Here is a 21,681-nt window from a genome sequence, read left to right as displayed (position 1 = left end):
TGGTGGGCGTGGAGAAAATGTTTGCGGCCCAGGGGTTCCCCCACACGCTGTGCTACGATAACGGGGTGCCCTTCCAGAGTGAAAGGTTCTCGGAGCTGATGGAGAGCTGTGGAGTGTGACACCGGAAGATAACCCCGTTGTGGCCCAGGGCGAATAGAGAGGCGGAAAGGCTAATGCGGACACTCAACAAGACCTTCAGGATCACCCAAGGACAGGGACAGTCCCTCCAGAGAGCTCTTTATCAGTTTCTGCGGGTGTACCGCACCACCCCGCATGCTTCCACGGGCGTGGCTCCGGCGGAGGCGTTGTTCAGGCGCTGCGAGCGGGGTCTGCTTCCTGAGGTTGGGGAGAAGGAGCCGGGGGTGATTGACAACCAACAGGTCGAGGCGGACCGGCGGGTGAGGATCGAGCAAGAGAACTTGCGAAGGGGGCTTTGCCCACAGCGGCTGGAGTCCGGGGACGAAGTGCTCATCCGCAATCGACACCCCCACAGAAAACTCTCCCTACTCTATGAGCCGGAGCCGTTGGACGTTGTGGCCGTCAAGGGGTCCATGGTAACTGCCTCTGACGGAAGGTCTGCCATCACCACCTCTGGAACGTGACTTGGTGGAGATACCGGACGATGGAGGAGGCCCTCCCAGCACTCCAGAATCCCCTGTCCGGGGGGGCGTCATCGGAAAGACTACCTGTGCCGGAGGTAAGCGGGAGGTACCCCCAGAGGGCTGGGCGAGGGAAACCTGCTTACCTCAGCGATTACGTGCTGGGACACTTGTCGGCTCAACCTGAGTCCTAGGAGTGTTGAGTAAGGGCACCCGGGTGGTTGATAATAAAGGGGCCAGTGGGGAAACTGTATTGATCGGTTGTGTTAATAACTTTGTGTGGTTTGCAGTGTGTATTACTACAGTATTTTGTGTGTCCTCCTGAAAAAGGAGGAGTGTGGCGCTGCCCCTTTTACAGGGACGCACATGCTGCGGCGTGACGTTGCACGCTGCCGCGTGTAGCATAAATAAAGGGGGCGTTCCCGGACGCGGGCAGAGCGACCGGGAAGCCCAAACAGCAAGGACGTGTGTGGTGTGGTCCTTGCCAGGTTGGGGGCTTGCGGGCATCGCATGGGGGGTCTGAACCAACCCCCAACACACATTAGATAATTTAGAGTATTTTCAGGTTTTACATTTCGGCAAAGAAATTAAAACTAGCGCGCATGCGCAGAACAAGGGAATAGTGTCAACATGAGTTTAGTTTACCAGAGGAGTGACTCAACTTCTTCAGTTTGACTCAGACCACAAAATATTTAGTGGAATACCACTTTACATTCTGTGGTCAAACTGGAAAGAAAAGTATTTGAAATCCCAAATCACATCATTTCTAACTCGTCAAAGAGACTTATCCTCAGTATCTGCATTTCAAGTTTAAAAGATAAAACAGTCAAAAGTAACAAGGCAAGAGACTTTATTTAAAGCTTCCTTGATTTCAAAACAGAATAACTCCAGCAATTCATCGAATGTTTTATACTAAGGAAACCTTTATTCTATGAAGTTATATGCGCAACCTGACATTGTGAAAAGAGGTTTCTTCACAGTATTACCAGTCCTCTAAGCTCTTCGCAGAGGAAGAATAGGTATGGATAATAACTAGGGAGGGAAGGGTTGGTGAGGTGCAGGGTACTGATTGTAATTTGTTTCTGTTTACTTTTCTGCAGATAGGGGCCTTCATCGGGGCAAGCTTCCTTGTTTTCAAAACAATATAACTCCAGCAATTCATCGAATGTTTTATACTAAGAAACCTTTATTCTATGAAGTTAAATGGGCAACTTGACATTGTGAAAAGAGGTTTCTTCACAGTATTACCAGTCCTCTAAGCTCTTCGCAGAGGAAGAACAGGTATGAATAATAACTAGGGAGAGAAGGGTTGGTGAGGTACAGGGTACTGATTGTAATTTGTTTCTGTTTACTTTTCTGCAGATCGGGGCCTGCTGGAAGACCTGAATCTGTGCCCTTTTTCATTTTCTCCAGTTCCCCTATGCCCTAAGAATCAGTTGTTGATCACACTTTTTTGGGCGACTGTGGGGTTCAGCAGCTTCCGCGGACAGGAACCATTCATGACCAGACAACTTTAAGCCAGACGGCCCAAAGCTGTGGAGAGTGTTTGCAGGCAATGGCCTTGTTATTTGTTCAGAGACTCTCTAGCAGTTCCCACCTAGGGAGCTTGCTGGCAGAGCCTAGCAGGGCATGCAGTGTGCTGACTGGGTACCGGTTCTGGAGCTGTTGGACGGGTCATCTGAGTCTGGTATCTCCCTCTGTTTTCTGGGAGATGTATAGGTGAGGGATACTGCTTTTCTTTTGGAAATCCTGGCCTTCCTTCACTGGTGGAAGCTGTAAAGCAGACTGTACCTACAGCGAGGGTCCAAATTAGTCCTTCATCTTGCTCCTTTCAAAGTCATTGGATGATCTGCCAAGTGAGGGGCTCAGCCCTCTTTTAAAGCCAAATGGGCCCCAGTGATTAATGAACCAATCCTGGGTCCCCACCAACAATCTTCGTTTTAATGCGTGAGGTCATAACCAGAGTGCTTTGCAACAGGAAAGGTAAGGGGTGACAACATGTACTACTAAGTTCCACCCATCATCCTGTCAGTTGTGAATGAAAGTGTCTCTCTGGTTAATTGAGCTCTCTGTGACTCCTGATCAATGCACAGGTTTCCCTTGAAGTTTGTGGCAAGAACAGACTTTCTGACTCCCTCAAATCACATACCTCTTTCCTCTGAAAGGGGTCACCCTGCAGGGAATGCCTACTGTAAACAGTTTTCCCAGACATAACATTCACTGCCGTTCATACAGAGGGGTGGGAGCAAGCTTCAGGTTGACACATTGCATATCAAAAAGATGCTGGGGTTTCCTGTCCTTTGCTAGTTCTGTGAACCGGCCTCTTCACAGGACTGCTTCCATTAACTCTCATCAGTATGCACTGCCACCACACAGAACCTAACAATAGGCAGGGTGAATCCATGGAGCCTGTGATATCTATTAGGCTGGCCAAGGTGTTGCTTTCCCCCTTCCTGAGATGCTTTGATGTATCCATGGCTGTCACTTTCCAGCTCAATGTGACAGGGAGGACTGCACCTGTAGGCTGTATACCCCCCGGAGTACACTTGGCTATGTGTTTGCTGTGCGGCGAGCATATGGAAATGTGTGCAGATTAGCCCTACACATTTTCTGAGGTCAATCTACCATAATTCTATTTCTTACAAAGTTTTTAAAAAGCCCAGGCGGGCGCATACTCCCCATGCGCATGGTCGAATTCCTCACACTGCCTGCCTGGTTTACCTGCTTGTCTATGTGTACTATATTGCACTATATACTGTTTTAGGAAGTACAGGTCTTTACTAGAGCACTAAAACCAAAACAGTGATGGATGAAAGGTTTTGTAAACATCTGAACCCATGGCACTGCTCTGGGCAGCCCTCCAGACCATCGTTCTTTGCCTGCCAAGCCATTACAAAAGGGGAAAATCCATATGCAAATCAGGCTGGGTCCCACCGCAAATGGGGCAGTCCAGCCCGAACTGATTGGTCATATCCCTTCTGCATGAGACCACAAGCATCCCCAAACAAGTTTTTTGCCTTGTTTGCCACATCAGTGAGATCCCACTCGGGGTATCTATAGCCAAGCAAAAGGGTGATGGCTGGAAGGTTTGGAATAAATCTTAACCTCTGGCATTGCTCTGGGCAACCCTCTTGACCATCGTTCTTTGCCTGAAAAACTACTACAAAAGGAAAAAAAAACATATGCAAATCAGGCTTGGTCCAACCCCAGAAGGGGCATTCTTGCCCAAACTCTTTGGTCACATAATAATAATAATTGGGTATTTATAACGTGCTTAATACCCAGAGGTTTCTAAGAGCGGACCCGGGGATCAAACCTGTGTTGCTTTAAGTCATCTTGTTTCCAAGATGTGTTGCGAGCGTGTTGCCCTTGACCTATCCTCCCGAGACAATCAATTCTGCACGAGACCACAAGCATCCCCAAACATGTGTCGGCCTTGTTGGGCCTCATCAGTGAGGAGTAGCTTGGCTCCCTAGGTTCAGCAGGCATGGAATCCACATCTTGGCATATCCGTCGCACTCGGTGTGACTATAGAAAAACAAAAGGGTGATGTCTGGAAGGTTTAGAATAAATCTTAACCTCTGCTAATGCTGTGGGCAACCCTCCAGACCATCGTTCAGAGGGAACCTGGCCTAGCAGTTTGGGCACTGCTGCTCCCATTGGTGGCAGTACCTGACTGATTTACATATGGCTGGACCCCTTTTGCAATGGCGAAGATGGGCTAAAAAACGGTGATGTGGAAGGCTGCCTAGAGCAATGCCAGTGGTGCAGATTAATTTGAAACCTTCCACCCATCACTTTTTGGGGTTTTAGTTTATCTCCTATATGAGAGAGGGTATGCCCAGACGTGGGTCCCTTGGTCACTGTGCTATAGGGAACCAAGCTGAACCTCACTGAGGAGGCCCAACAAGGCTGAAACATGTCTGGTGTTGCGTGTGTTTCTGTGCAGGGGGGACCTGGCCTTGCAGCTAAGGCAGTGCTGCTACCATTGGTGGCAGTACCTGACTGATTTGCATATGGCTGGACCTCTTTTGCAATGGTGCAGATGGGCTAAGAAACGGTGGTGTGGAGGGTTGCCCAGAGCAATGCTATGATTCCCATTAATTCGAAACTTTCCATCAATCACTTTTTGAAAATTCTAGTTTGTCTCCCTATGTGAGAGAGGGTATGTGCCCAGATGTGGGTCCCTTGCTCTCTACGCTTTAGGGAACAAAGCTGCACCTCACTGAGGAGGCCCAACAAGGCTGAAACAGGTCTGGGGTTGCTTGTGTTTCCGTGTAGAGGGGACCTGGCCAAGCAGTTTGGGCAGTGCTGCTCTCATTGGTGGCAGTACCTGACTGATTTGCATACGGCTGGAACTCTTTTGCAATGATGCAGATGGGCTAAAAAACAGTGGTGTGGCAGGCTGCCTAGAGCAATGCCAGTGGTTCAGATTAATTTGAAACCTTCCACCCTACACATTTTGGGGTTTTAGTTTTTCTCCTATATAAGAGAGGGTATGCCCAGACGTGGGTCCCTTGCTCGCTGTGCTATAGGGAACCAAGCTGCACCTCACTGAGGAGGTCCACCAAGGCTGAAACATGTCTGGTGTTGCCTGTGTTTCTGTGCAGGGGGGACCTGGCCTTGCAGTTCAGGCAGTGCTTCTCCCATTGGTGGCAGTACCTGACTGATTTGCATATGGCTTGACCTCTTTTGCAATGGTGCAGATGGGCTAAGAAACGGTGGTGTGGAGGGTTGCCCAGAGCAATGCTATGGTTCCGATTAATTTGAAACCTTACACCCACTTTTTTAAAATGTTAGTTTGTCTCCCTATGTGAGAGAGGGTATGTGCCCAGATGTGGGTCTCTTGCTCGCTGTGCTATAGGGAACTAAGCTGCACCTCACTGAGGAGACCCAACAAGGCTGAAACATATCTGGGGTTGCTTGTGTTTCCATGTAGAGGGGACCTGGCCAAGTATTTCGGGCAGTGCTGCTCCCATTGGTGGCAGTACCTGACTGATTTGCATATGGCTGGACCTCTTTTGCAATGGCACAGCTGGGCTAAAAAACGGTGGTGTGGCAGGTTTTCCAGAGCAATGCGAGTGGGTCAGATTAATTCAAAACCTTCCACCCATCACTTTTTTTGGTTTTAGTTTGTCTCCCTATGTGAGAGATGGTATGCCAGGCATGGGTCCCTTGCTCGATGTGCTATAGGGAACCAAGCTGCACCTCACTGAGGAGACCCAACAAGGCTGAAACATATCTGGGGTTGCTTGTGTTTCCATGCAGAGGGGACTTGGCTTAGCTCTTCAGGCAGTGCTGATCCCATTGTTGGCAGCACCTGACTGATTTGCATATGGCTGAACCCCTTTTGCAATGGCGAAGATGGGCTAAAAAACAGTGGTGTGGAAGGTTTTCCAGAGCAATGCCAGTGGTTCAGATTAGTTCGAAACCTTCATCCCATCGCTTTTTTAGGTTTTAGTTTGTCTATTTATGTCAGAGGGCATATGCCCAGATGTGGGCTCCTTGCTCGGTGCGCTTTAGGGAACCAATCTGCACCTCACTGAGGAGGTCCAACAAGGCTGAAACATGTCTGGGCTTTCTTGTATTTCTGTGCCGAGGGGATCTCGCCTAGCAGTTTGGGCAGTGCTGATCCCATTGGTTTCAGTATCTGACTAATTTTCATATGGCTGGACCTCTTTTGCAATGACGCAGTTGGGCTAAACAACGGTGGTGTGGAAGGTTGTCAAGAGCAATGCCAGTGGTTCAGATTAATTCAAAACCTTCCACCCATCACTTTCTTTGGTTTTGGGTTGCCCGAGGCTAAGATTCCTTCTAAACCTTCCAGTCATCACCTCTTTTGTTCTGCTTTACTAGAGCACCGAGATGGGAAAATGAGACATGCTTAATAAATCAATTTACTTTAATTAAGTCCCAAATTAACGATGCCTAGCTGTGCCTATATTTTAGCCTTCTTTGTAACCAGCTGAGGTGTTATGAAGACATAATGGATTCTGCAGACAAGACATCGATGAACCTCCCTTTTGAGATGCCCAATTGTCTGGAGCCAGCTCTTACCTCTTAATGATGCTATTAGAACCATCATAAGTCTGCACTATCAGACCTCAATAGGTTTAAGCCAATCCTCTATGTCCGGGAATGGGCGGCACATCATGCCGACCTATTACAAGGCAATACCACACAGCATGAACTAAAAGCTACAGTGAGACAGGGGTTATGGAACAAGAGAATCCTGCAGGTGGACTGGGACAGGCTATCATGTCTTGACTAATGGAGGGCAAAGGGGGATTGTGTATACAACTCCAAGCTATTTTCTGTATGGGGGGTTATTGATTTGCTATAAAATGCATACTCTTGTGGATGTAAAAAAAATGTATGTTGCTGTTGGAGAGACACAATTTCACAGGCCTGAACTTTGCTTTGGATTCTGCTTTCCTATCATGGAAATTGTAGAGATGTTTTATTAATTTGTAATCATCAGCACACATTCTATTTGTTTGTGTTATTAGGCTATGCCATACAGCATCAGTGGCTTAAACCATTTCAGTGCCACAATTACAGAAAGTGGGCACATATTTATGAAGGTCACAGCATCAAAGGGATCTTATATTTACTGAAAATGAAGGCGGAATGTCGATTGGGATCCTACATGCATAACACGTTAAAGTCACAGTAGGGTGTCCCTTGTTTGCATTCCTATAAAATGAAGCTGCACAGTGTTACACTTCAAGACCATCATAAGGATTGTAACTGTGACCACACAGGAGCAAAATGATCACATAAGGCTAAATCAAAGGAGGTGGTGGTGGGAGTGCAAACAGAGGTCATACATGATTGCAAAAGTGGTACAGTCAGACTGGGGAAAAGGGGATTATACAATTACTGCGCCCCATTTACTGAGACCCCCAAAAAATGCGGACATGCTTTATTTTTACCCCCTTTTCACCCCATATATATATACACGTGGGGGATGGGTACAGTATATAATGGATGAAGGAGGGCTGCCAGGGGGTCTCCCCACACATATATATAGGGTGAAAATGGGGTCAAAATAAAAAATAAATTCTGCATTTTCGCGGGTAGCAGTAAATGGGGTGCAGTTATCACCTAGATTGGGGGAAAGTGGTAGTTAATGCATAATCCGGACATACAGACCCAAGGTTAAAAAACAGGGGTAGTGGCACACCATGAGCCAGAAGAACAGTGTGTAGGGCAGAAGGCCTGCCCACTGGAGGGGTAGAGCAAGGGTATGGCTAGCATGACCCTGCATCTCCAAGGTAAGAAGTGAGGTTTTGAATACTGCCTTCGCCCCACCAAGAGGAGACATGCTCTGACTGGAAGCGCAGTAAGGTGGCAATAGATTAGATTATGTTGAAAGAACAGGAGGCAAGGTGGAAAAAGCAGAAGGAAATGGGTTCATTGATAATAAAAACTGTGAGAGGCCTGCCCTCGAATACAGCAGTTGAGCTCCATCACAGGGCTTCCTTCTAAAGAGACAAACAACCTAATCTTTATCTTGGCCGCTGTGATGAAGTCACAGGCAAGAGGCAGGGGGATGGGTTTGGGATACTCTGGGAAACAGTGACCGCCACCTGCTGCGTGATGCTGGTTCTGGTACACGGAGGCACCCCAAGGGCCTAACTACATCCCTTACAAAGACTAACCTGGCAGTCAGATCGACGAATCACAAATGTCTCGGAGGTCGAACTCTCCACGTCCAGTGCTCCACCCTCTGGAATATTCTACCTCCCCATCTCTGATTTGAAGATTTCTTCTTGAAATTGTGCAGGTCCTTGAAGACTCATCTGTTTCTAAAAAGCATTTACGTCAGCCTTCGAGCTCCATAAAACAAACACAATCATATAAACATGCACACTTGATAAAATGACATAGTTGGCAGGACAGATGCCTACGAGATGCCTTTATGTTTTCTCCTCTTGTCTCTTTATCTTTTCTACCACCCTTCCCATGCCTTTCCACTTTGAAGCAGATGGTTCCCAGAGTGGTTTAGTGCCTTCCAACACCCAAACAGAAACATAAAAAATACTGTCTCAATAATGTTCCAGGTGAAGATTCAGATTCCTCAGCAATGCTGCACAAGGCCAATTAATAACTCACATACCTAATAGAGTTAATATAGGTATGGTGTAGCCTCTCACCTGCGAAGGATGCCATCATATGCCAGGTGCAGCCTTACATGACTTAGAAAGGCTGTTTAATGCCAATGAATATTTCATATACCTTGTATAGTCACCATTGGTAATGGGAGCATCACCTATGCATGGGCTACAATTATAAGCCAAGTTCAGTAACAAATGCTTCTGTAATGAGATCAAATGCTAGTTAATGCATCATAGTCATTGCACAGCCTCACACATGTGGGTTCTCCCATCACAGTGCAAGTGCAGCCATAAATGCCAAATTAAATGCCATCCACTGCCAGAAAGGCATCATATTCTTGGTATAGTCACCATTTGCGATGTAAGCACTCACACTTACAGATGCTGCCTTCAAGTTCCAAGTGACTCCTCAAATGTCAAACTAAATGCCATCCAATGTAAGGCAATGCCCCAAATAGGTGTAACAGTCCACATATGTAATGTGCAGCTGCACATGGCCTTACGTGAACGTTCACTCTGTGATGAGCGACTGTGGGCTGTGCTTCTCCTCCCTCATTCTCCCCTCTTGTTTCCTCACACCCCCATGATGCTCTCAATCGATCCCATCTTCTCTAACTGCTACTCTATCTCTTATCCTTTCCCTCTCACGAAGTCTGGAGGGAAATGGTTCAAGAGGGTTATCCTGGTCTCCAACCCAGGCCTCCCTATCGCAGATACCCATATCATCGCTTCTTCCAGACAGACTCTCACCGGCATACAATTTGTCGTTCCCTCTTCAGATCTATGGACCCCTATATGGTCTCTGTTCTCTCTCCTTTCTCATCCTCTCCCATAAATGGTGGCATCCAGTGGGAGGTCCTCGTGGCCCCCTTCCACCCTTCCAAGACCATCATCAATGTCTATCAATGTCTATCAAAATGGTATCAAAATGGTATCGTCATGGTCCAAGGCTCCCAGCCAAATCCTGCATCTAATCAATTTCCTCCTTTCTCCTGCCACTCCTTCCAACACCTCTCTGGCCCCTCTGCCACCTCTGACCTCCTCTGCCGCCCCTCTGGCGCCCACCTCCTCCTCTTCTCTGGCCCCTATGCCACCTCTGTCTACTACCTCTGCTCACTATCTGGCCCTTCTACTGCCTTGGCTCGGCATGCCTAACCCCTGCACCTCACCCTGGAAGTATATAAAATGTGGCAGCCTGCTCCAATTAGCTACTCTCAACTCTTGATCTGCTGTCAAACATTCCTCTGACATCTGCCATCTCGTAGAATACCTTGACCTTGAAGTCCTCGCTCTCACTGAAACATGGTTCACCACCAGCTCTGTCACACGTTTTGACACTCTCCTCCCTGAGGGCATCAAGATCCTCTGTGATCCCAGAACCAACTGGCCCAGAGGTGGAGTGGCCCTGATCTTTCTGGATTGGATCCCTGCCTCTGTCATTCCTACACAGGCCTACTCTTCCTTTGAATGCCTAGTCTGCAGGCTTTCTATCTCTCCTGGCATCTCTCTGACTGTGGCCACCATCTTTAGGCCACCTGCCAGGTCACCCTGTTCCTCTCAGAATGGGCTTATCTCTCTTTTTCTCTCCTTGCCTCGACCTCTCAACTTCTCTTCCTCAGAGATCTCAACATCAACCTGGATGCTTCTAATCCCTCCTCTGGGCTCTTAAGCAACCTATGCGACTATCTACCTTTCCATGCTACCCTCTAGGCCGACACACTCTGCTGGTCACACCTTGGATGTTCTCATCACCTCAGAAATCCCCCTCTCTAACCCTCTCACCACTCCTTTCTCTTGGACTGATCACTGTCTGCTCTCCTCTCACCTGAAACTTCTTGCCCCTCAAGCAAAGCCTACTCCATCACTGCCACCTTCCTTCTCGGTCATTCGGCCCATGAAGCGAGTGTCAGTGGACACCTTTGCCTCTTCTTTCTCTGCTCCTCCTACTCCTGCGGCTGGCTCTCACCCTGACACAGCCCTCTCTAACCTGCATCTTTCTATCTCGAACACTCTGGACATCCTTGCCCCTGTCATGACAATCCGTTTCAAGCCTACCTCCAAGTGCAACTCTTGATACAACTGCAACCTCACTGCCCTGAAACGCAAGTGTAGGGTGGCTGAATCGAAGTGGAGGGCTTTGGGCACATCCTCTGAAAAACTGGCCTGCCGCCTGCTCCAAAGGCAATACACACTCCATCTCCTCTCCAAGAAAAGGGTCCATATCCAAGCCTGCATCTCTGCAGCCTCTAACAACACAGCCAAACTCTTTTTAAATCTGCAACGAGCTGACCAATCCTACTGCAGTCTCCACCTCTCCTGTTCCCTCCCAGGACCTCTGTATGGCTATGGCCTCTCATTTCACCACTAAAACTCAGGATAATCTGTCCTCGCTTTCCTCTTCCTCTCCCTCTATCTCTCTCAGACCTCCTTTGGCCGCCTCTCCCTCTCCTCTTCTTTTTCTTCCTTCTCTTTGACAATACTTGATGATGTCTCTAGACAAGTCTGATCTATGAAAGTATCATCCAAACAGGTGATCCCCTGCTCCTTCAGAACCATCAAGGACCACATTGCCACCCTTGCTCCAGCCTTGACTAATTTCTGCAGTCACTCTTTCGCCACTCTTTTCCCTCTCTCTCCTCAAACACTCTCTTGTGCACCCTCTCCTAAAAATGCCTTCTGCCGATCCTACATGTCAGGTAAACTATCACCCAATTTCATATCACTCCTTTCGTGGGCAAACTCCGGGAGAAGCTGGCCATTTCCCAACTTACCCTCCACACTGAATCCATTGGCTGCCTCTATGACCATCAGCCTGGCTTCAGCGTAACCAGAGAAATGGAAACCGCTCCTCTGAACACCTGGGAAGATTTGCTTTCCAACCCAGACTCCAGCTCTCTCTCTGTCCTCATCCCCCTTGACCTCCCCTATGCTTTCAACACGGTCAATCACGCCAGCCTGATCAACCGACTCCGTGTGAAACTGATCATCAAGGATCAGGCCCTGGCGTGGCTGACCTCCTTCCTCCTGGACCATCCATCCCAGGTTCAATTGTTTTTTTTTCTCTCCACTACCTCTCTCTCCATATGTGGATGTGTTCTTCAGGGCTCTATCCTCTCACCCTGGCTCTTCAATGTCTATCAGGCCCCTTGGCCCCCCTGATCTCTACCTTCTCGTATAACTTTCAGTGTTATGCGGATGACTCTCAGCTCTCTTTCAGACTTCCCTCAGCCTCCTTTCCTCCCTTGCTCATTCCTGACTGTCTATCCGTGATTTAGGATTGGTGCTCGTCCAACTATCTTTGCCTTAATGCCAGTAAGACAGCGATCCTTCTCATTGGGACCCCTGCTGCTGCTTTCCCTCTCTCACTCTGGTCGCCCTCCCTGGGCCCTCTACCCTCACCTTCCTGCGAGGCAAAACACCTTGGTGTCATCTTCAACACCACTCACTCCTTCTCTCCTCACATCACAGACCTGGTCAAAAAGATGCACTACCAGCTGCACCTCCTCAGAGGTATTCTACCTTTTCTCATTTTCCCCCAGAAGCTCACTGCCTCCAGAGCCCAGGTTCTCTCCAGGCTGGACTACTGGACAGCCTCTTCACCCCCTGCAACTAAACCTGAACAGGATTGCAAGACTTATCCTTGACCTCAAGCCCAGGGACTGCATCTCTCCAGCCTTGAAATCTCTCCACTGGTGGCTGCAAGGATCTAGTTCAAGACCCTCTGCATCATCCACAAGGCTTTCTGGGGCCGGGCCCTATACTACATCCAACCCTCTATCTCGGAATACCTTCCTCCAAGAGCCCTACTCAGCTACCTCCAACTTTCTGAGGGTCAGACACTTCTCCATGCAGAGAGTGGGGGGTATATCTCTCTCCTCTGCAGGTGTCTCCCTCTGGAATGGCTCCCCTGCCCCTCTCAGACTTGAGGCAGATCACCTGAAGTTCTGGAAACAGCTCAAGACCCTCCTTTTCTCCTCTGCCTTCTCTCTCTCGCTCCCTTGCTAACTTACCTGTCTGCTGCACCAACTGGCTGCTTGGTTCCCTCAGAGTCTCACTGGATACCAGGCTCTTCCACATCCAGTCTTCCATTGCACTGCCTCCTGGCCTATCTCACACTTTGTGGCGGTAACTGTAACCACTACAACCCCCCTGCCTCCTTACACTTACTCAGAGCTACATTGTCCTGGCTGCACTCATCACAGCCATGCTGCCCTGATCACACTTCCCCCTTTCCTCTCCCTTGCACTTCCCTCTCTCCTTTGCCCTGCACTTCTCGTTGTTGCACTTGCACATTCCGAATGATACAAGGTGTAGTAGGATTGTTGTCTTGTTCTCCCTTTGTCTTCCCTCCCTTGTCTTGTTGTGCCTAGAACACTTGTGTACAGGCGCGTTATAAGTGCCATATCATATCATATGTTCCCGCCCACACCCCAGCACATCACAAACCACACGCCCTGTATGCGGCTCCTACTTCTTCAGGCCTCTATGTCAACATCCCCACAGCTCCTTCTTGTGATCTTCTCTTTTGGGAGACCTGACTCTGCAAACACATGCTGCCAGTGGCAACTTTCCTAGGGTAGAGTGGAACAGCTTCTCTTCCGGACCCATTCCTCTTCCAGCTCACACTGTCTGAAACTTGCTGATGTGGAGAGGGTGGCAGGAGGAACCCCATGTCTCTCCCCTAGCCCTTCATTAGACATTAGGGAGGTAATGAAGGGGCCAGGGTGGGACAAGGGGTGGGAACAACCAAAAGTAAACACAACTCTCAAGGAGTCAATTGTACTTTAATTGTATGGCCTGCCCCTGTGATTCCTTGCCCAGGGTTCTCAAGGAGGGGTATAGTGGTTGCTAGGTACTGTAGCTGGTACCACTGGTAGCACCCAACAGACATCTCTTTGGTGTGCTCTAACCCAGAGAACAGTGCCATTGTGAATGCTACTTATTACGGGCATTCCAGCATGTGGAGCAGGTTCTAATACTCACTGATGTGTGCATGGTTGCCATTAGCCAATTGCTTATTGAAGGCAATGTTTCATGAAGCACATGAATTCATGGGCCTTATCAAGGGGTGGGCGAAATGTCCACACGCAGAGCAAAAAGTGCAAAATCTGCACTGGAATCTGCTTCTGCCGGTTTCGCAAAATCAGTATTACATGCAGAGCGTGGTGTTTCCTTTCAATGTTGCTTTCGTGTAGCAAGACGAAAAACCTTGCACAGGTCTTTTTTTATGATCCATACTGGGTCCACGGAGCGACATGCGAAACTTTGTGCAGGCCTTTTTCGATCTGTGCTAGTTTCGCGCACCAACACGTTAAACTTTGTGCGGTTTTTCCTGAACCGTTTTAGTTTTGCTCAGTGACCCAAGATACTTTGTGCGTTTTTTTTATTTGTGCTATGTTTGTGCAGCAAGACAGGAAACTTTAAGCCGGTCCTTTTCGATGCGTGCTAGTTTTGCACAGCAACACGAGAAACTTTGTGCAGTTCTTTTCCGAGCCTTGTTAGTTTTCATGCAGCGACACGAGAAAATGTGCATCATTTTCCCAGATCCATGTTAGTTTCGTGCAGCGACATGAGAAACTTTGCACAGGCCTTTTTCCGATCCGAGTTTCACGCTGCAGCTTGAGAAACTTTGCATGTTTTTTTCTGATCTGCGCTAGGTTCACCCACAGTGCCCTTTTCGATTCATGCTAGGTTCGCGCAGTGGCATGAGAAACGTCACACAGCTCTTTTCGATTTGTGTTGGGTTCATGCAGTGGAAAGAGAAACTTTGCACCGCTCTCTTCGATGCACAGGGGTGGCGGATTTTGTGAAGCGGATAGAAATCAGACATATTTTGCTTCCGTGGCTGTTGGACCAGAATCTGACAATTTCACCCAGCCCAGTAGCCACCCATTCATGGGTGACACCTATTCTCAGCCTGCCTCGGTTTTGGCTGTGGGGCCTCGATGGCTTCCAGGCATGTGCTGATGTTGCCATATGTCTCAACTCTGGTTTGTGGCACAGGATCATGTAGGCATAACCCTTTCTCATTGCCACTGGGCTGCTCCTTCAGTTGCTCCTCTTTGTTGGTTCGGGTCCACATCACAGGGGCCATAACATCTGATTGCGATCCAAGTCCCAAGGATACTGAATTTCTGTCTCCAACAATGTGCTGGCTTGCTATCAATAGAGGATATCCGGTGGCTGCAGGAGCGACAAGTATTGATGAGACACATGGTTGAGAGTTGGTGGTGGTGGGCACCAGTGCTGTAGGTTTAAGGGGGTGATAAGTGCACCACAAACCGTTAGCATCTCCATAGTGTCGAAACTCTTGCAATGCATGGATGTTATCGGGCATGTGTTGGAACAGCTTGATGTGGTGGTTCCATCATCTGTGGTGGAGGCTGTGTTCATAGCTACCGCATTTGCAGCAATGCGTAGAGCAGCTGTGGTATTGGATGGATCAGCTCCTTTTGCAGTTGGAACAGCTCTGTAGTTAGATGGAACAGTTCTGGTGGCAGGTGGATCAGATATAGTGATCGCTGGAGTAGTACACCTTGCAGCGGCACTTCCATCACCTGACCTGTTCTGCTCACCGGCACCTCTTCCCTTATATGTGGCGAGATGTGAACATGGTTGTTGCATAATTTATTAAACACCTTAATAATACCTTAACAGCTGCATCCACACTCCCGCAACTCGCCACCTATCCTGAGCCTGCGCAATCTGCTCTCTGCTGTTTCCTCCCCTGGTTGCCTGTAGATCCCTTACTGCTAAATTGCCCGCCCTCCCCCATTGTTATCTCCCTACGATTGATCCCTTGCAATCTGCATACCTCGCAGTGTACTTTCTCCTTTGACTTGTAAAGCACTCTGTTGCTTCCCAAAACTAGGTCTGTGCTCAATAAATACCCTAATAATACTAATAATAATAATACTAATAATACATTATGTTCTGATTTTACAAGGTGCAACCCTGTTGCAATGAAGCCTCAGTGCTCCTGGCAAGATGGTAAAAGAACAACAATGAAAACAGAGCCTTACCACCCCTCGAGGAGAAGCCACTACACTGCAACATGCGATGGAGAATCTAATTATTCGCAGCCCTTGGTACATACGCTTTTATTCACTAATCATGAGTCTTCTTCATAGTTCTGATTGTTTTTTTTAAATTTTTTTTTTATTTGATATGGATAATAAAATCATCCTTTCAAATATACAGATAAATAATACAAAACATTTAACCGTTTTTCAATACAATTTAGCAACGTTTCATTTAAAAGCAAAGCAATGCGAAGGTTAAATAGAGAAATACAGAAATCAGAAATAAATGACTAACCTACATATTCTCCCAAATGGGAATCATTCGATCTCGGGAAAATCGAATCGAGAAAGCGAATGATTGCCACACGCATGTCCAGGTTCGGGAAAATAGTTCTGATTGTTTACACTGAAAGGTTGAGAACACTCATGATCCCCGTCGCAATGATCAAGGAAGAGGACGTTCAGATTGTGATTGTCTTCTGAGGGCTTGTTTTCCTTTCCGCATTGTTGGTACATTTCTGTTGAAAATAGATGAAGATTGATGTGAAGGATAAAACATGACATCAGAAACCACAACTTCAATAGTTCACTAAAGAAAACACAGGAAATACCCAGAAAGGTGTAACACATAGAACACATCCATCTTTAATAAAACAATAATCGTCCTCATATTCGCCCTTTCAGAGTATCCAAATAGTTTCAGCCACAGGCTGCCTATTAAAATAGAAGAGATGGTCAGACATAGAACAGCAAAGTTAGCATTCACAAAAATGCCAGAATCCATGTGAGGGTTACTGGTGTGTTGACTGTATGCATGTTATCTATACATGTAGCATGAGGAATAATGCCCAAGAACGCAACTTGCCATTCTGGCCACAGGTTAGATGTTTAGAGCTGTTCCGGGTTGCCCATTAGGATGTACATTTGAATTGTGATGTGTAAAAAAGTATTACACTTTCTTGTTGAACTGCAAATGTTATGCACATTAAGAATAAAAAATAATCTCCATGCACTTTCAGAAAAATGATTAGAAACACGTAACCTTGTCACACAGACGTTTAGGGGAGTCTAGGTCTTGAAAGCACAGTAGTTCAATTCTATGGGCAGGATGTCAAGTTGTCCAAAGCCAGTTGTGAAGGAATCGGCCAGATTTGGATTTAAATCTCACATCAGTTTGCATTCTGTCCTGCATTTATAACATTTCCAGGAGTGCAAAATGACTTGCTAACAATGGCAAGACTTGCAGAACGTTATTTTATAGCTCTTTCTCTGCATATTTGTTCCAAACAGTGTGAATAAGTGATTGGGTCGGGAAAGGGGGTGGTGATGTGTCAGTCATATTGCTTGACTGCTAACCTTTGTACCAAAGAAGGCAACCATTTTGAAAAAGTGTGAGCTAACTGTTTTATGAAAACAAATACCTAATTATATATGGAGGTTCTATAACAGGTACCTAGTCAGCAAGCAATAGTGATGTGCAAAAAAGGTAAAATACCAATAGAGAACAACAGGGAGAGCTGAGACCAATTGAACGGGTTTATCTCGGGCCAGGTTCACATATACATAGATATCCAGAGAAATGTGGGGACGCTGCATGCATATGTTCAAATTGTGGCAGGGTTCTTTCTGCCTTTTTTCTCTACCCAGTTGATAAGATGAGTACCATTCATTGCAGTAGAACATATGCTTTTAGTTTGGTCTATTGGGCGCTGCTTGCACCCCCTATAAGCCAACATTACTGCATTAGACTAAAGATAGGGAGAAAAGGCATATGAGGAGCGATATGCAACTTGGAGGTGTTGTTTGGTAAATATTTCACCACCGATTGACTGCACATGGCCATGCTAATCCCTATGATCACTCCCACCCAGATCCTGGTACTCCCCACCCAAAACACTGCCTCATGGGAATTCTGTAAACTTGCTTTAATGAAGCCTTTCTATGAAACTTTGCACACAAAGTGCCTGCTACTGTATTTCCTCAAAGCTGTCTTCTGCAATTTAATGGCTTATTTTGAGCTGTAAACATGCCACTGGTGTTACAAAAATGTCTTAACCAGGTCTGCCTTTAGCCACTGGATTTATAAGCACTATGCTATTCTTCACTGAAGTCCTGTTGAAAACAAGCATTGACAAAGCCAATAGGTTTGGTTTGTGTATGAGTATTAGGCATTTTTCAGGAACTGCTTTTAGATGCCCAGGTACTCGTACCATGCTCCACCTGCTCCCATCAACAGCCATTTACTACCATACAGCAGTGCCTGGCAAATGTTTTCATTGGTCGGCTGAGCAGAGAAGCAAAAGAGTCTGTCTTGACTGACCTCTATTCTTCATTGGTTCTCAAAACTGATTTCTGTATAGCATTCAGTTGACTTAAATCCGTAGATATCTGAAGTTCCAGTCTACCACGACATTTGACAACCCTGGAAGATACGATGCATGAACTGATATGTTCCTCTGTAGGTGGCATTGACAGAAACCCTTCACTTATTCTGCTAATAGCTTAGGTCAAGTTCTGTGTAATTATTGACATATTTCACTGCTGAGATATTGTTAATCTTCTAAAGGATGCATCGCTGTACCCTGACTCTCACCAAGATATTGATAATCAGGAATACACTAAAAGTTCCATGTGTACAGCCCCTGAGCATCTTGCCTACTGGGATGTCGGCCCCCGCACTCCCCCCTCATATTGACTTGCATTTGTTCAACTCTATGGTCAGTTCTCAGATACCTCAAACTATGGTTCTTCAATTCAATGGTCCTATCACCACCAGCCCTTGAGCCTCACTCCTAGCGTGAGTGCTACCATCCGTGTATCTGACAACCCATTCCTTGGATGATTGGTATGTACACTTTGCAAGCCAGTGCACTGCAGTGGCTGCAGGAAAAATGCCTGGATCGATGAGGATAACAGAGCCAGCAGCCAGGGCAACTAATGTGTGTAAATCGATGCTCTATCTCCCTGATGATTGCATGTACCTTCCGAATTGTGAATTTCAGATACCCTGGCTCCATGTATATCAGCAACCCTAATAATTCCATTTGGTGACCGGCAGATAACTCTAATTACACGTGTTTCTTCTAGTAATGGAGATGTGATTTGCACCAGTATTTGCCAGAGCCCCAACAACCCCACTAGTTGCCCATCACGATCACAAATGGAAATATAAGCTGAGAAAGGTGCATTAGTCTGTTAACAAACCAATACGAGCCATGTAGTTCTCATTAAGAGAAGAATAGAAAGTGTGACACAAGTAGGGTAGCAGGTAGTGCACTTATTATACACACAGCTGGGGAATAATGAAATGGCAGCACAAACACAAAGTACAGGTAAAAGACATAAAAGACGTAAAAGACATAAAGAAGCACATGAAAAATACTTTCACACAACAAGAAGAACACTTGCATGTAGACATGAAGAATATTTGCACGTAGACATGAAGAACACATATATGAAGACACAAAGAACATTAACATGCAAGAGACGAAGGACACAACATGGTGGAAAGTGAACTGAATTACTGCCATTTTAGACTAAATCCAACAAGTCCTCAATTTTGAAATACTGCAGCCTGACACAGAATTGCTTCATACAATGTTTTCAGGCCTCACAGAGCTCAGACAATAGCCCCCAGCAACCAAGGTCAGTGCGCCGAAGGGAGTTCAACATAGCAAGCTGAAAACACACCAGATAACGTTTCCCAGACAACACAGCACAAGTGCTAAAGTTAGTTGGTTTTATTTGGTAGCAGTGAGAAATACACATGTCTTTGAATGTCACAGTGCATGTGGCTACCGTGCCAACTGATCACATAACTAATGAATATACAGTGCCCCAAGTGGACACTGCAAGAAAGCACATGCATGTTGAAACGACAAAAAATCCAATAAATATATGACATTAGGTCCCGAACAGTGGTCCTCTACCATGTGACTGAAACAAAGGTCATTTATGACAGAGCCAATTAGATAGCACACCTGCCCTTTATTTGGCACATTCAGACACAGAGGCAGCACGACAAGGCCACAAACAAGACTGACAGTGAAAACCCAGGCCTGGGAACGAGTGGGGAGTATCTTCTTTAAACTAGATTATAGTGTTACACCCATCCCTCCTTCCTCACCACGTAACTTGGCATAACTTGAAGGTGGTCAAAGCCGATGACCTAAGACCTAAGACCTGTCCAATCACCTTATGCTTCTCTTATCGACTAGCCTAGTATAACGCCAACCAATGAGATGTTAAGTAGAATTGTATCATTGTAGAAGGTTGAATTTAGGAGGAGCCACAAAGTTATAGAAGAGTCAATTAAAATGAGGTTCGCCTATAGATAGCCACATATGCTACACTCCAACATCCAATCTAAAACTAGAATAGAAGATTTATGACAAGTGTTTAATAAAAAGTTGCTTTTCCCATTGACATTTTGAGATTGTTTTTCATACACTCTCCCAGCAGTCGTTTGTTTTTTGAGAAAGCTGGGTTTTCTCGTGCAGCTGGAGTTGCTCTGATCTTTGAGTTTTTACTTTTGTTGGTACATTTTGGGCCTATCTTAACATTTGGAGGAACTGCTGAGATATCCAGTGTCTGACGGAGTGTCAAGGACTCCTTGTGTTGGCTTCCTCGGACAGCAGAGTCCACCTGCAGTGAGCGGTTTGAGTGCGCACCTAAGATAGTGTCCTCAGGAATTTTGACGCATTAGTGACAGAAGGCTAATTAATTACAAATAAGTTATTCCTAATACTGAATCCCTAGTGTAAGCTTGTTAGCCCTATATGTGAAGAATCTCGTATCCAGATGTTGCCGGGCCTAGTTGGTGCTGGTGTGCCGACTACAAAGGGATGTCGAGATCCTGACCCTATCCTCTCTAAACCACTTTCCTAATGTCTAAAAGTAAGTGCACACACGAGGGGGGTCGGTGTCTGTATTTAATGTTACCGCCTCCAAAGCGTGTGTCAAGAGAGACAAGTGGAGCTATCATCAGTCTCAGAGTGCTTCTGAAACCTACTGGGCAGAGTTTAAGTTAATCCGCCTCCTAAAGGGGTAAGAATCTTCTCACCTCTCCATGCCAAGTCTCTAGGTCATGCCTGCTAGATGCTGAGAGTGTCTTGAACTCAGCTGTATGTTCTCTGCAGGAATCTGTAATGAGATGTGAGACAGATACTAGAGACTCATCCTATTGACCAGTTTTCAAAAATAGGGGCTATGTGTAACCAGTCTATCTAATTACCTGTCGTTACTACTTGATTCTGTTGCAAGGTGAAGGTGCTCAGTCCCTTCTTTGCTCTTTGAGGTAGTCTTCCTGTAATAAAAACAGGAATCTATTAGTAGTGATGTGTTTTATTTTAGTCTGAGCATTATCTTTCTGCTCGAAACTCAACTATTAGTCATTGGACTCTCCGTTGTACCCAGGCCGTTATTATCATGCACCTTAATTGTATGGATAAATAAGTGCATTTCTGGTAACGCCAGGGAGCCATACCCTATTTTCTGCGCTTGTTTTAACTCTCCAGTACTTCCCATAGTCAAAAGAATGGTCCTATAGTTATATCTCTACTCCAACACACATCTATACACAGGCTGCACTGAGACAGTCCATGAAGACTCTTGTACAGAGTCTTTATGCGAGCAGCCAAGCACGTAAATACGGGCGCTTACCTTGATTACTTTTTCATCGCTGCCTCTTGTGCCGTGGTCCGGTTTAGCGCCATCTTGGCTTGCTGTTTATTTTTGTGGTCAGGTAGGGCTCACGTGATCAGGTAGAGTTTGTGGGTGGACTACAAATGCATCCCATATAGTGCTGGGAAATGTAGTTGAAAACCGGATCTATATTATCAGATGCCGTCTTGGCTTGCTGTTTGTTACTATAGTTACGTCTCGCTCACGTGATAGAATGCGCGTCGGACTACAAATATATCCCAGACAGTGCTGGGAAGT

Source organism: Ambystoma mexicanum, chromosome 5q (assembly GCF_040938575.1).
Source record: "Ambystoma mexicanum isolate Mex_15411 chromosome 5q, UKY_AmexF1_1, whole genome shotgun sequence".
Classification (NCBI taxonomy): Eukaryota; Metazoa; Chordata; class Amphibia; order Caudata; family Ambystomatidae; genus Ambystoma; species Ambystoma mexicanum.
The sequence above is the reverse complement of the archived record's forward strand: the minus strand, read 5'-3'. Positions refer to the sequence as shown.